This window comes from Dermacentor variabilis, chromosome 6 (assembly GCF_050947875.1).
Source record: "Dermacentor variabilis isolate Ectoservices chromosome 6, ASM5094787v1, whole genome shotgun sequence".
In the NCBI taxonomy this organism is placed as follows: Eukaryota; Metazoa; Arthropoda; class Arachnida; order Ixodida; family Ixodidae; genus Dermacentor; species Dermacentor variabilis.
In genome coordinates, this window is record NC_134573.1 from 18,882,050 (window position 1) to 18,896,990 (window position 14,941).

Below are 14,941 nucleotides of genomic sequence, written 5' to 3' on the forward strand. Positions count from 1 at the left end.
GTACCTTGGTATGTGCAGGTTTGCGCGTCGATCCTGATCCTAGCCTCCGCCACATCGCCGGTTATGGGGGACATTGGACGGCAGCGCTCCGATTCCCCGGCTCCGATCGACGAAATGCAGTGGCAGCTTCCTGGATTCATCGCCGACGCCCATCGCCGTGCACCAAATATGACTGATCATCGCCTCGTGGAAAACGACCTCTGCGCTCCATCGATGAGCACAGTGACGTCACACCATCATGATACGTCACCGAGCCTGCCAGCTATAAATCTGCTACCGAGATCTACGATCATAAGTGGACACGGCAGCCCTGCCGTGACGATGTCACCTGAAGTACCTTGGTATGTGCAGGTTTGCGCGTCGATCCTGATCCTAGCCTCCGCCACATCGCCGGTTATGGGGGACATTGGACGGCAGCGCTCCGATTCCCCGGCTCCGATCGACAAAATGCAGTGGCAGCTTCCTGGATTCATCGCCGACGCCCATCGCCGTGCACCAAATATGACAGATCATGGCCTCGTGGAAAACGACCTCTGCGCTCCATCGATGAGCACAGTGACGTCACACCATCATGATACGTCACCGAGCCTGCCAGCTATAAATCCGCTACCGAGATCTACGATCATAAGCGGACACGGCAGCCCTGCCATGACGATGTCACCTGAAGTACCTTTGTATGTGCAGGTTAGAGCAAAAAGATACGGTTTTCGTGGTGATTACCTTTGTCTAGTTGTGCTGCCGTGTCCACAAGTGCTGCTTGATTGTGGCTGCGACTGTTTTTCAATGGCATGCATACTGCTTAAGCTTTCAGGGGATGTAGAGGAAAACCCGGGGCCTGTTTCTGAAGCCACCCTAAATGAAATTCTACAAACTCAAAAATATATTTTGGCCAAAGTTACTCAAATTCAAGACAAACAAACTTCGTCTGAGGCAGGTATAGTAAAAATGCAAACAAGACTCGATTCCATCGAAGCAAAACTCGTGGTCCTAGAGAAATCCCAAATAAGGCTATCAAATATTGAGGCTACTATGAGTGATTGTCAGGCAGAAATCGCTGCATTAGCTAAACAAGTCGATGGCTTGGAAAATCAATCCCGGCGTAGCAACCTGATTGTAAGAGGTATACTGGAAGAAGAGAATGAAAACGAAGAAACATTGCTGAGAAAAGTAAACGACGATGTTTTTGAGGCAAAACTCGGAGAGAAGCTAAGTACCACTGAGAGAATACACCGTCTTGGTAAGGCGAATCCGGGTAAGCATCGTCCAGTTATTCTTAGGATTGGTGATTTTAGGAAAAAAACGAAGATTATGAATAATTGCTACAAACTTAAAGGAGGGAAAATAAGCATTTCAGAGGACTATTCTAAAAGAGTGCATGATATTCGGAAAAAACTCTGGAATACCACTGTTGACGAAAGGAAAAACGGGGCCAAGGTAAAAATGGTATTCGATAAGATGAAGGTGAACAAAATTATTTACGCCTGGGACGAGACATCGAAACAAAGGTACAAATGCCACAACCCTTCTGGGAGTGGCAATTGACACAGGAACAAAGGGTCAAAACCGTTCAAAGTGATAAATGTGAATGCCAGAAGCATATTAAGTAAACTTGTCGAATTAGAAAGCCTAATCATAGAACATGGATGGATGGATGGAGTAACTTTATAGAAAGGTCCTGCGAGCTACGGGGCGCAAGGTCCCATAGAGCGGGCTACTCCCACGTTGGGACCGGGAGTTGTAACTCCCTGGCCGCATCGTGGGCTCGCTGGACGGCCCAGAGCTGCTCCGCCAGGTCCGTGCTGCGTAATGCGTCTTGTAGCCTGGCGGAGTCGTGATCCTTGTTTGCGTGGGTCCGACCACACGGCCAGAGCAAGTGATGTACGTCTAGTGTTCTATGGCAATTTTCGCAATATGATGTTCTGTATAGGTCAGGCATGTAGTGGTGGAGTCTGTTCTGCGTGGGGTACGTGTTTGTTTGAAGCATTCTGAACGTCAGGGCTTGAGGCCTGGTGAGCTTATTGTGAGGTGTGCTGTATATTCTGCGGTCTAGATAAAAGTGCTTTATGATCTCGTTATATGTGGAGGGAGGGTCCCGATTCTCGCTGAGATGGTCACGACCAGAATAGGGGGCGTCGCGGAAGGTTAGGTCTCGCGCGCTCCTGTGAGCCATCTCATTGAGATTGCGAGGGGCGTCCTCGATCTCTCCGAGGTGTGCCGGGAACCAGCAGATGGTGTGATGCTGCAGCGTTGCGGATCTATTGATTATTTGTAGTGCTTGCCTTGCAACTGCTCCTTTCTGAAAGGCTTTGACGGCCGAGCGTGAATCGCTGTAGACATGGGTGGTAGTCGGGTCTGTGAGCGCGAGTGCAATGGCAACCTGTTCTGCTATCTCGGACTTGTGGGTCTTGACTGTGAGAGCGTTTCTCACTTGACCTTGCTTATTGATCGTGGTGGCAACGAAGGCTTTCCTGGTTGGGTACTGTGCCGCGTCAACGAAACAGGCTAGGATCTTCTTATCACGTATTTCGCGCAGGATGAACGATCCGCGTGCCAGCCTTCTGGCACGCGGATCAATAGTAGTCACCGAAACTTGGCTGCACAAGGATGTACTCGACACTGGTCACCCCTCCTAACTATAAAATAGTAAGAAGGGATCGAGAAGACAGAGGGGGGGAGTTGCGTTAATTATCAAAGAAAACATAGCATTTTCTGTACTTCCAGATGTGAATGGCATAGAAGCGCTATGGGTCAAGTTAAAATTAGATACACAAACAGTCTTCATTGGCGGTGTTTACAGGGCTCCAAATGCTCCGTTGTACGTCCTGGTAAATCTACGAACATTTATGGACACTTACCTGCCTCAGGATAGTAGGAGATTGTCACTTGGAGATTTCAACCTACCCGGCATTGACTGGTGTTCCCAATTACCTGGAACAAGAGAAGTGCCTAGTTGTGAGGAGTTACTTGAACTGGCTTTTTGTCATAATTTAGTTCAAGTTGTGTCTGATTACACAAGGATATGTCCTACAACTTCATCCACACTTGATTTAATTTTTGTTTCCGAACGAATACGAAGTTCTGTCTGCGAATGTGAATCACTGGAGGGCTTGTCAGATCACAGGATGGTTTTGTTGTCATTAAAGGCATCACCGGATGTCATAAGTACTTCGTCCAAAAAAGTTTCTTTAGTTTTCATGACGCTGATGACGCTGCTGTGATAGACTGTCTTGATTATTCATATTCAGATTTTACGCAGCTGTATGATTTAGGTGCTAGCACGGACCAACTATGGGAATTATTTTCGGAATTAGCAGAACGGTGCCTTAATCACTTTATTCCTAAGAAAACTAAGCGCACGAATAAAAAGAATCCCTGGATAACTAGAGATATACTTCATCTCAAACGAAGACTTAAACGCAAACGTACGGCTTACTCACCCAACCCAAACCCTGAAAATAAACTATGTATTCGCCGCATGAGTCAGGATTTAAAGAGACTTCTTAAGGAATCAAAAGCGAGATTCTATAATGTGACGCTCACAAAATTTCTTCGCGAGTCACCGGACAAATTCTGGCGCTATATAAATCCGTCTGAAGTTCTGCATCCTGCTCAGACCGAGGAGAACGCCCATAAGCGTGCCGAAGATTTTAATCTGTATTTTTCATCTGTTTACATACGTGATAATGGTATACTGCCTCGTTTTAATGTTGAAACTGAAAGACCTTCTATTGCTGATTTACAGATTGACGAGCAAGGTGTTCTAAATCTGCTATTACATATTGACATTAAGAAAAGCCAAAGTCCAGATCGTATCCCTAATGAGTTTTTTATATAGATACGCTGAATGGGTATCTAAATACCTGTCCAAAATTTTTCAGTCTTCTTTTAGTAGCGGATGCTTTCCAACTGATTGGAAGCGAGCAAAAGTTATACCGGTTCATAAAAGCGGAAATAATTCTGTTAGTAATTATCGCCCGATCTCGCTCACTAGTACAGTTTCGAAGTTACTTGAACACATCATATCCAAACACCTGCTCGGCTATCTCGACCAGCATGATATCCTGTATTATCGTCAGCATGGCTTTCGAAAGGGATTGTACACGGTTACCCAACTGATAGAAATAGTTCACGACCTCGCAGAAACAATAAATTCACGTGGTCAAACAGACATTATCTACCTGGACTTTGCAAAAGCATTTGATAAAGTTCCACACCAAAAATTGTTATATAAGATTAATGCGGTCTTTAAAAATCAAAAACTCACACAATGGTTTTTTACGTGAACAGTGTGTGAACTGTTAGAGGTTGTCAATCCAACATACTTCCCGTTGCTTCTGTTGTACCGCAAGGTAGCGTTTTAGGCCCACTCCTATTTTTGATCTTTATTAATGATTTACAAAGTAACATTGATGTTCCATTAAGACTTTTTGCAGACGACTGTGTGATGTACAGTACCGTAATTACAGTTGATGATCAGATTAAATTAAATTTAAACCTTCAAAGAATAGTGAAATGGTGTAACGACTGGCAGATGGAGTTAAACGTTAAAAAGTCTGTATTCATGTCAGTAACTAGAAAGAGAAATGTTCTTGATTACAATTATCGAATCAACGGTTATATGCTTGAAAGAGTCGATCAGTATAAATACCTAGGCATAACATTTACATCAGATCTACGATGGAATACCCACATTGAAATTGTCATTTCCAAAGCTTTTAAAACATCATGGTACCTGCGACGCACTATGCACAGTGCTACTCCGGATGTAAAGTGCCTCGCTTACAAAACCCTAGTCAGACCGATAATCGAATATGCTAAAGTAATATGGGATCCTCACACAGCAACTAATCGCCACAAGCTTGATAGGATTCAGCGACTCGCTGTAAGGTTTATCTTTAATAAATACCTCCGGAGCCATTCTTCAACAGAACTCTGCTAACAAGCCCAACTACCTATGCTAGAAACCAGAACCAGATATGAAAGACTAAAATCTCTTTACCTCATTACCAATAATCATCTTAAAATAAATAAATCAGATTACTTTGAGATCAAAACTAATGAAACATCAAGGCATCGTCATAGTAAGTTTATCCCATTACTGACTATAAAAATAATTGTTTCAAGTTTAGTTATTTTCTCCGAACTTGTAGGGACTGGAACTCTCTTCCAGATTCTGCTGTTCGGTCGACATCATTAGCTGAATTTCTACGCCACTTAGATAACTTCATCTATGGCACTAGCATAGGGCGATGAGGTCAGATTGCTGCTGTATAAGATTGCTGTTCTGATTTCTGAGTGCTGCATTTTTGTTTTTGTTTATGTGTGCATTTCACGAGATCATCTTTTTTTGTTTAACTAATGTATAACTATGGTTTTCAATATGTTCTGTACTACTTATATTGCTGTTCAGTTTTGTTTTGTTTTTTCCACTCCTGTTGCAGCCCCTGAACGAGGCTGACAGTATTAATAAATGAAATAAAATGAAAATTTGACATTCTTCTTACGTTGCATTTTGTCACCGATTTCCTTTGCATACAAAGACTTTGTTGAAGAAAAAGTGCACACATACAATTCTGCCTTGTCAAACACCAGGCTGGCCTGTACAAGAGACCAACGAAATTCATCCGAATGGAAAGAGCAGCGGTGCCAGTGATGCTGCATTCTCGCCAACTTATTTGCTGACTCACTGCATGCAAGTATGGTACAGGCCCCGAGACGTGCTTAAGTGCTCCAATGGTTTGAGGACACCTGTGTGCAGGGATATTATGTCCAGTCGCGACACATTGCATTACTGCGAAGCACCGCAAGAACACTGCGGCGCATTTGTAGCCGAGGCCCCGCATCTTTTGCCTGCATGTTTCTGTAGCAAACAGGATCCGTCGACTGCATGTTTCAGTGATGTTTTAATCCGAGAGCATTGTGTGCCCCATTACGCTAAAATCCGGCGTTCTAGTCCACGGCGTGACCGATTGATGGTGTAGCGGCGCGACTACCGCCTCCAGAGCAGGCGAAGACGGGCGCACGTGCAGGTAGCGCTCCACCCGAGCAGCCGCGGTGTCAGCCGCTCCCAGAATCCCGCAGGACCATGCATGACCAGCCTAAATAAACCGTGGCTAAGGCGGGTGCTTCTCCGCGCCGACTCTCACAAATTGTTGACCCGGGTGTGATGACCCAGAATTCGCACAAATTCGGGAACCGGACAAACGAGTCCAGCCATGCCAGCGTCAGCACACCTACCATACCAAGGCGAGTGATGTGGCCTCACGCAGCCCACAAGACGTCTCGCGGTTGTACGGTGTCCGGCAACTCTACATCGACATGCTGGACATCTGGTTCACCCATCTAGACAGCCACTTCCTTCTCAACGAGCTTCCAGGCTCCGGCATCGTTCCAGGCACCGGTTGCCACCCGGAACCTCGATGTCTACGACGACTTGCGGGCAGCCGTCCTTGCTCACTCGGTCACTTCGCGCTCACAAACGCTCTCGCCATTTCAACGGTCGTGTCATTTCGCGCCTTCTCTGGAGATATAAACTTTCATGAAATTTTGAGATGCTTTAAAAAAACTAGTTTCCTTCATGTCTTTTCCGAAAAATTCAACAAACTTAAACAAAAAGCTGATTGCGCACAGAACTGTGAAAAATCCGACGCATTTATTTTTCTAACACTGAAAACTATATAGTTATGACATTATTACACCATAAAAATCCCCCCACGGCTTTCGTTTTCAAAATCTAGGCACGATTTCATGTCAACGCACTGATTGACACACACATTCTTGACATGTCATTCTTGACGCACACCAAAGCGTCAAGAATGACATTTGTATCAAAATGTTTACGATTCAGTTCCTCACAACGCCTCTACGTTAGGGTTTGCAATATCAATGAACGAATGATTGACTAAAAGTATCCTGCAAAACAAAAAAATTGTCATTGATGTCCACCTTTCATTTATTCGTCTTAATCGATTAGACATGTTCGAATAATCGTCTCCTTGAGTTTGACAGGAGGGGTGTTAAAATGTTGATATCAAACTAGAATGACGGAGCACGAGCAGTCACTGCCGCGGCAGAGCAGTTGTCGAAAGTCTTTGCGAGTGGCCGGACGACGCCGAGGCGAGCGCTTCCCCTCTTTCCCCCCACACGACACCACGCCGCCGGAGGCTTGAGGTGTCTTGGCAATTACTGTAGAAACCCAGTCGCTGATCGTCGTGTCACTTTCGGTCCACTAAAGACGTGGCACAGCCCTTGAGCCGGTCTGGAGTATGTATTTGAGATATCGACGGAGTTCATGTCAATTCCAGGACATCTATAAATTTCGAGCCTATATTCTCCCATGCTGGATATCTGGACATTCTAAGAAGCTGTCGGTTTCACCAAAACATCGCAGCCAATTAGCAATCCTTCGCTCTGTAGAAAAGAGCAGGTGGCAAAAAATCCTAAACCAGTAATTTTTTTCCCTGTGCATATTGCATTGTCCTGCATACTTTAGTTGGACTTCACCTTCAAGTTTTGGCATTTTTCTTATTTCTCGTTTAACTGTACAGTACAGGCATTCGCTAGTGGCGTGTATATTGTTTCATTCTGTTTTAATTACCAATTTAAAACAAGCCGTTTATATTTTCGAAGATCACTGGTGCTAGCCCTATTTAGTCTTCAATAAATTGAAGATTATTCTTTATCAAACTTCATGCACTTGTATTTCTAACTTGGTTCCACCTCTCAAACCACAAAATATGTTCCGTTCCTTTTCCCCAGTCTCGCGCCGAAGGAAAACTGCCGGACCAGTTTTTAATAAAGTTCACTCTCTCCTACAAAAGTAAATCAGTGGGTTTCAACGTTTTGAAAGTGCCCAGGAAAAATGTTTGTTAATACATCAATCGATGAAAAACCCTGCATCGAAAGTAATTAATTGGTTAAAGGCTAAAACGATGAATGATAATTCGTTAATCGAATAAAAAAAATGTGTCGACCATCCCTATCCTGCGCTTCGCGGAGCAACGGACAAAGACTTGCGTATACTGAAGTTCATGTAGCTAGGCTGAAGCTAAGTCCGTGCTACCCCTTGCATGGATCCAGGTGCTTTGCAGACTCCCAAACTGCATCGCTTTACCAGACTTTTAGATACGCTGAAAGGAGTCGCATCACAACAGAAGTATTCTGCAGGGATGCTTGGTGTTTTGTCTTTTTTTAAAAATGTTATTCTGGTTGAAAAAAAAAAGAACTTTTTCCGAATTTTCTTTTTCAATCGCTTACATCTCTAGTCCCCACATCGCCTGCGTCAACACGCGCCGGCCCCGGCATCAGACTCGGTTCGTGGACCTCCTCCACAGCTCAAAGGCGCGACGACTCTTCCCGAGGAATTGAGTGGGCGAAACGGGCTCGCTTCCGGCCGTTCTGCGCCTCGCTGCTCTCCTTCCTTGGACGTTCCCGCAAGCTGAGGAGTGGGCTGGAGGTAGACCGCATAGGATCTCTGATGCTGCTGGGACGACCCTCTCTCTTAATCCCTTCTCCCCGACCCTGCTAGCGCTGAGCCGTGCTCGCGCATGGGTTGCAGAATATAGTGCTGGCCTTTCCTCCTTCCCCACGAGAACCACTTCCCTCTCCCCCGCAAGCTGTCCGCTTTCCGTTCTCACCACCGATTCAGAGGCTCCCTGCACTAGGTGCAAATTTCACTCTCGCAGGCGAGGCGACGCCACGAGGACAACCATCGCGATGTATTCAGCTACCACGGCAACTATGATGATATAGGCATTCAATATTTCCCCGCAAGTGGCAGCCAGCGAGCCTTCCGATTTTCTGTGCTCACATCTTCCGCGAAAGCATGGCCTACCAAAGTTTTGCGAGAGCCCCAGCTTTACCACTTGGTTTCTTCAGCTTTCGTATCACTTCTATGGCAACAACGTGAGTGACCAACACTTGCGCTATTTCCACGAAAGTATTGAGCTGCCAGATGGTGTTCCTTCGGAGCTCCGACTTCCATCTGTCCCGGCCATCTACGAGAACCTGCGGCAGGTCACGATTTCTCACTACCGTATCAATGTGGCTGCGCCTCGCTCACAACCTACGAGGCGCAGCCACATTCATACCGTAGTGAGAAGGTTCTCGTAGATGGCCGGGACAGGCCGCTCCCGAGAGTCCACTGCACCGTGGCTGGCGGGCCTGAATAAACCGTGGCTACGGCGGCTACTTCCCGCCGCCTCCCAAAATAGTACCAAGAATGGCTCACGGTAAAGCTCAACACTACATAAAAATACTGGAATTGACGTGAAATTTCCCAGGGAGGTCCCTGTGAACAAAGTAAATAATGCCTTTGAAAAAAAAGTTAGGTAAATTTCGGTGTGGGGGTGGGAATCGACTCTAGGCCTCCGGGTTGCGAGACGAACAAGCTGCACCGATGCCATGGCGGGCACAGGTTGACTAAACGTGTGCCCAGTGCGGGCGCCATTGCGCGACTCCGCGGTGTCACTGAAACGTTCCTTGGCTCTATGCCACAGTTCACGGGCGGCATCGCCGGGATCATTCCTGTCGCCGGCATCACGGACGCTCTGCTGCGCATGCGGCCTCGGCATTTCACGGCCCGATCCGTGAACGGCTCCGCAGCGTCCCCGGGTGCAAGACAGCTCAACCCGGTCCGCCTGGTGGTTGTTGCAGCGTACTTGAAGCCTGCCTCCCCGGTGCTTCCCTGCAGTCAGCGGCAAAACCGGCCGGTGCCACAGAAACGTTACTTAATTTCTTGGCAGGTATGTTTTTCAAACTGCCTGTGCGACTTAGCTGGACAGCTGGGCCTAAGAAACTTCCAGGAAGAAGAAATTTGCAGGATACACCGTTTACCGACCCTGAATAAACCTAGCACTAGCCGGCCTATATTTGTGCAAGTACACAAGGCTTCAGTGAAAGACAAATGGTTTCGCGCTCGCAAACGTCTCCCGGATCTTGCTCAGCCGGAGTAGTTTCCTCGTCTGTTCATTAATGAAAACCAAACACGTTTGAACCGCGAACTCTTCCGATTGGCCCGCCTCGAAGGAAAGGAAAATGGATATAAGTTCTTGTGGACAAGAAACGGAAAGGTTCTGGCGAGAAAGTCTTAGGGAGCACCTTTCATTCGGGTTGAAAAATTCTCGGATTTTGATAAGATTGCCTAGACATGGCTGACAGAGAGTATCAAATGCACTGACCATGCGGATCTAAATATTTTTTTTTTCTGATACCTTCACCAGCAGTTTTAAAGTTGCGCATGTGAACATTCGCAGCCTTCGGAAACATTGGAATCAGTTTTATGCCATCACTTCATCATCTCGCCTAATGTTCGATGCTTTTGGATTTACTAAAATTAATCTTTCTTCCGACAGCATTCCACAGTACTAATTCGCGGAATACCAAGAATTTTCCTACGCGCGTCCAACCAGAAAAGCAGGAGGCATCGCAGTTTTTGTAACACATGCGCAGCTTCACAGTGAACTTTTTCCTTTTCCCAACCGAAAGTTATATCGCGGCGCTTGAGCACACCTGTTTTTTCAGTGATTCTGTTATCGGTTTACCGACCTCCCAGTTTCAATGCGCGGCTTTTCTTATCTAAAAACGGTTCCACATTGTCAACCTTATCACTTGAAGAGCACGTGTGCATCATAGGTGATATCAATATTGACATTTTGCGTCCTACTGTAGGCTTGGTCGCAGATTACCTCGATAGACTTTCCAAATGGGGTTTGGAATGCGTCATTTATCAAGCAAATCGTGAGGAAGTTTTGGCCGGTAAACTGCCCGTGTCCTGCATTGACCACGTCATCGTTCGCGCAAAGAATCTAACAGTAAAATCCGTTATAGTAGAAATTAAACTTGCTGACCATTACTTCGTTTGCGGCTCATTGAGTTATTTAGATACTGCGACAGCGCCCATAGATTCTAAAAAAAAAACAAATTTCAGTGCTTGATTCGAAAACATTTGATGATCTGGTAGCTCAATGTGACTGGAAATCTCTTTAGCAATAGTATCTCCTGCCGACCCATATGACAAGCTCGTAGAAGTGTTCCAGAAGTTAAAAGAAAGTGCTACGCGAACAATACATATCAAACAACGTAACGTGGATAACAAGTGGATGTCGTCTGACATACTCGCTGCAATAAAATAAAAAGACTTACTTTGGGCCCAATGCAAGTGTGCCCCAAACTGTGCAGACCGAGGGGTCGAATTTAAGCAGTTGAGAAATAAAGTTACTCCCATGTTCCGCTCCGCAAAGCGAATGGATTTTAGAAACAAATGTAAAGATTCTCGTTACAGTAGTAGGAAAACATGGTCCATAATTAATAGCTTTAGAGGCGCTAATACACGAGCTAATAGAATAATTATTTTCCTTCCAGTTTATGCAGTGGCAGACAGAATATTTCCGATCAGTTTAGTAACAACTTCTCTAGTGTAATTAGAAACAAACTTACAGGTAGATTTGTGCACTTTGCGTTACAGCATTAGTGAATCAGCATATCTGTCTTCAATTTCTCAAGAAGAGCTAAGATCGATTATATTCAGTTTAGAATGTAATAAATCACCTGGAATTGACATTATTTACATTAATGACTTGCTTAGAACATATGAATACATCCAAGAGGTTTTTCTAGCACTACTAAATGGCATAATTTCGAGTGGTGAAATTCCTGTAAAATTGAAAACAGCAATAGTTATACCTCTTTGTAAAAGCGGTGCGCGTAATAAAATCGAAAATTATCGCGCGATTTCAATTCTGCTTTGTATTGCTTTCTGGACGCCCACAGTGTTTTATCGCATAGTCAGTGTGGTTTCCGGCCCGTCAAAAGCGCTCAAGCCCTTCTGGATGATTTCTTCGATCAGTTGAATATAGCTTTCAATAATAATAAAGTAGCTTGTGGACTCCTCGATTGTAGCAAGGCTTTTGACAGTGTTTATCATGGTCTGTTATGAAGTAAACGTTTCTTGTTAGGGTTTCAGCGCGCTTTCTGGTCGTTAGCAAATTTCCTTCGGGGTAGGCGTCAGGTCGTCTCAGTTGGGCAAGTTGATAGCGATTTCTCCATTATTAATGCTGGAGGTCCGCAGGGATCTATACTCAGCCCGTTATTATTTATTATTTTTGTAAATGACCTCTACAGCATGAGACCTGTTTCTCTTTATCAATACGCCTGCCATGATGATAGCAGCTTCTGCCCACAGCTACTATGATGCGATTGCTTCTTTACAGTATGCTGCCACAAAAACAATGGACTGATTTTGAAATAACCTAATCAATATAAATGCATCTAAGACGCAGTTAATCTGCTTCCATATTCTTTTGAGGAAGGTAGCCCTTGACTATCCTCTTGTTTCGCATTGTTCAGATCGTTCATCTTGTTCTTGTAGACCATTACAGTACCCATCTGTGGTAAAGTAACTTGGTTTATATATGACAGCGACCTTCCTTGGAACAGCCACCTTGCTTGCGCTTGCAAAAAAACTTGGCGCCCTATCATGTATACTGTACAATATAGGATATTACATGCTCTTATCGTTAAGGAAAACAATAACACACGCTTTAGGCTACAGTCTGCTGCGGTATGGAATAAGAATTCACGGGCACTGAGCTGTTCGCTGGCACAACAGTACAAATGCAATACTGCACTCCCTCTTAAAAAACATATCTGAGCTTGAATGCTGACACATTCCGTTTAAAAATACTTTCGATGCCGAATTTCGACGATCTTTTAAAGCAAACGGTAGTTTTAAAACACTTCTGGTCCAGTGAATTCCTAGTTCCGTACACTTCTTCCCGTCGCTTGAGGCCCAGGGACCCCTTTTGGAGGCCACGCTGTTCCGCAAGGTACGGCACTAGAGCTCGCGCCCATTAGGTTACTTCAATAAATCACCCACCAGCACCTTCTGTGCAAAAACAAAATACAAGAGACTGCTAAGGCGTATCTGTTTGCAAAGGCTTATTTGTTCTTTTGTTTACCGTTATTACTTGTGTTTGTACATGTGATTCTGAAATTCCTTTGCACCATGACGGTCAGATTGGTGTATGGTTATTTATTGTCTCATGGTCATTTTTTCACACGCATTGCTGTGTTTCTGTGTTTCGTTATGCTTACTGAAAATTCTTTTCATAGGCACTGTATAAGTTTTAATAACTTTTTTCTTGTATGCTATACTTGAGTTCGCTGCTTTTAGATAATCTAATTATGTACCGTGTATGGTTTTGCTGCCGGCAAGACTATGCTGCTCAAGCCTTCAAAGGCTTTGGCAGGCCTGTACGAATGCACTGATTTGATCATTGGCAATAAAGGTATTATTGTTATTATTATTCTTATTAGGTCACGTTGCAGCCGTCTGGCTGAATAAACGTGAAGACTGGTGCATGCGTCGTTGCGCACGGGATGACGCAGCCAATGGGTGGTGCCACGTCGTCGGTGCATAAGATTAGCGCATCGAATGCAAAGCATTGCCATCGAACTGAATGAGCGGTTCTTCCAGTTACGACGCGCGTTGAGACGCTGGGCGCGTTTTTCGTTGGCCCTGCCGAGGCGTAGTTAAAACGCCGGCGAGAGCTCGCGCGGACGAGGAACAAAGAGCACGTCACCACAGCGACTATAATGCTTTCGCATTGGCACATGTGAGAAGTCTCAGGTATCTCTGCTATTTTTTTATTTTCCACTGATTACGCATGCTATTGTGACAAGAAAAAAAAAAGACGTGTGAACGCATTTGATGTAGAGAGTAAGTCCTTTACTTCAATACGCGAAGCTGATAAAATGCGTTTTCAAAAAGGTTGGATTTTGAGTCCGAATTACGGCCTTTCTCGCTTGCGACAGGCATAGTCCAAATTGCGTGCTTGCGTGCTTGCGTGCTCGCTTGTGTTTGTTCGCAAAATTTTTGTTGGATTCTCTACATTTCTTGTTCTTGTAGGTGTTGCTGCAACTGCCATCAACCGTATTTCTTTCCTTGTTTGCATCTGTGTTTCAGCCTTCCACTTTTTCCCTCACTGCATGACGTTTAGAGACAAGACTCATGCATCGGTACGCGTCACCTAAGGGTACAAATTAACTGTCGCTCGCTGAAATAAGTTCCCGAGAGAAGTTAAAAGACGCTGTTTTCTAAAACATTAAATTATCCTTAATTCCGACGTGTTATTAACCCTCATGAACCAGCATAAACCGGTTTAAACCGGTTCTAACAAGTATATTTGTGCTTCAGAGCTGAACCTGAACGAAGCCGGAAAATATTTAGAAACCTCAATCCGAAGCGGAACCAAACGCGATGACCTTTTGTTCTACGCCTAGATTCTGGCAACGCGTTTCGTGGTACTTCTCTGTGTTGTGTGTGTGATTTTGCACTGCCGTTTTATACGTGACTGAAAGATCCATTACAATTTTCATTTCAGTGTATAGCCAAGAGCCAGTGCTGCGTCCCATTTATGTGCATTCAGAGAAAGTGTAGACGTACATGGCGACGGTAGGAGACAACATTAGCCATATCAAACCAGCACCGTGCAATAGCTTATATTACATGGCAATGCGCTGCAGTTTCGAATGTCTGAAGATTACGTTCGCATAAATAAAGAATTGTCTGCCCGATGAACACAGAAGGCCCGCAATTATTCAAATGCAATAAAATATGTTACGAGTTACAAAACGTGTTTTCATTTCCACACCGGAGCTGTATATGTATACGCTCCATACACCTTTCAATGTCCGTGCTTCAAAACTCCCGCGCCTTCTATGAGGAGGCAAAGCAAACCAGTAAGGCATGTGCTGACGCGTGGTGTAGCAAGAGGAAAGCTGACACCACCAGATGGTAATGGTGATAATTTAATGGCATCTCCTTTGAAACAGTATGTGACAAATATTCACCTAGCCTGCTTGATTAAATCAGGTATGCTATACACGTTCTGTTATCAAGCATTTTTGTGTACATCTGCTCAGCCTTTCTTTTTTCTTCAAC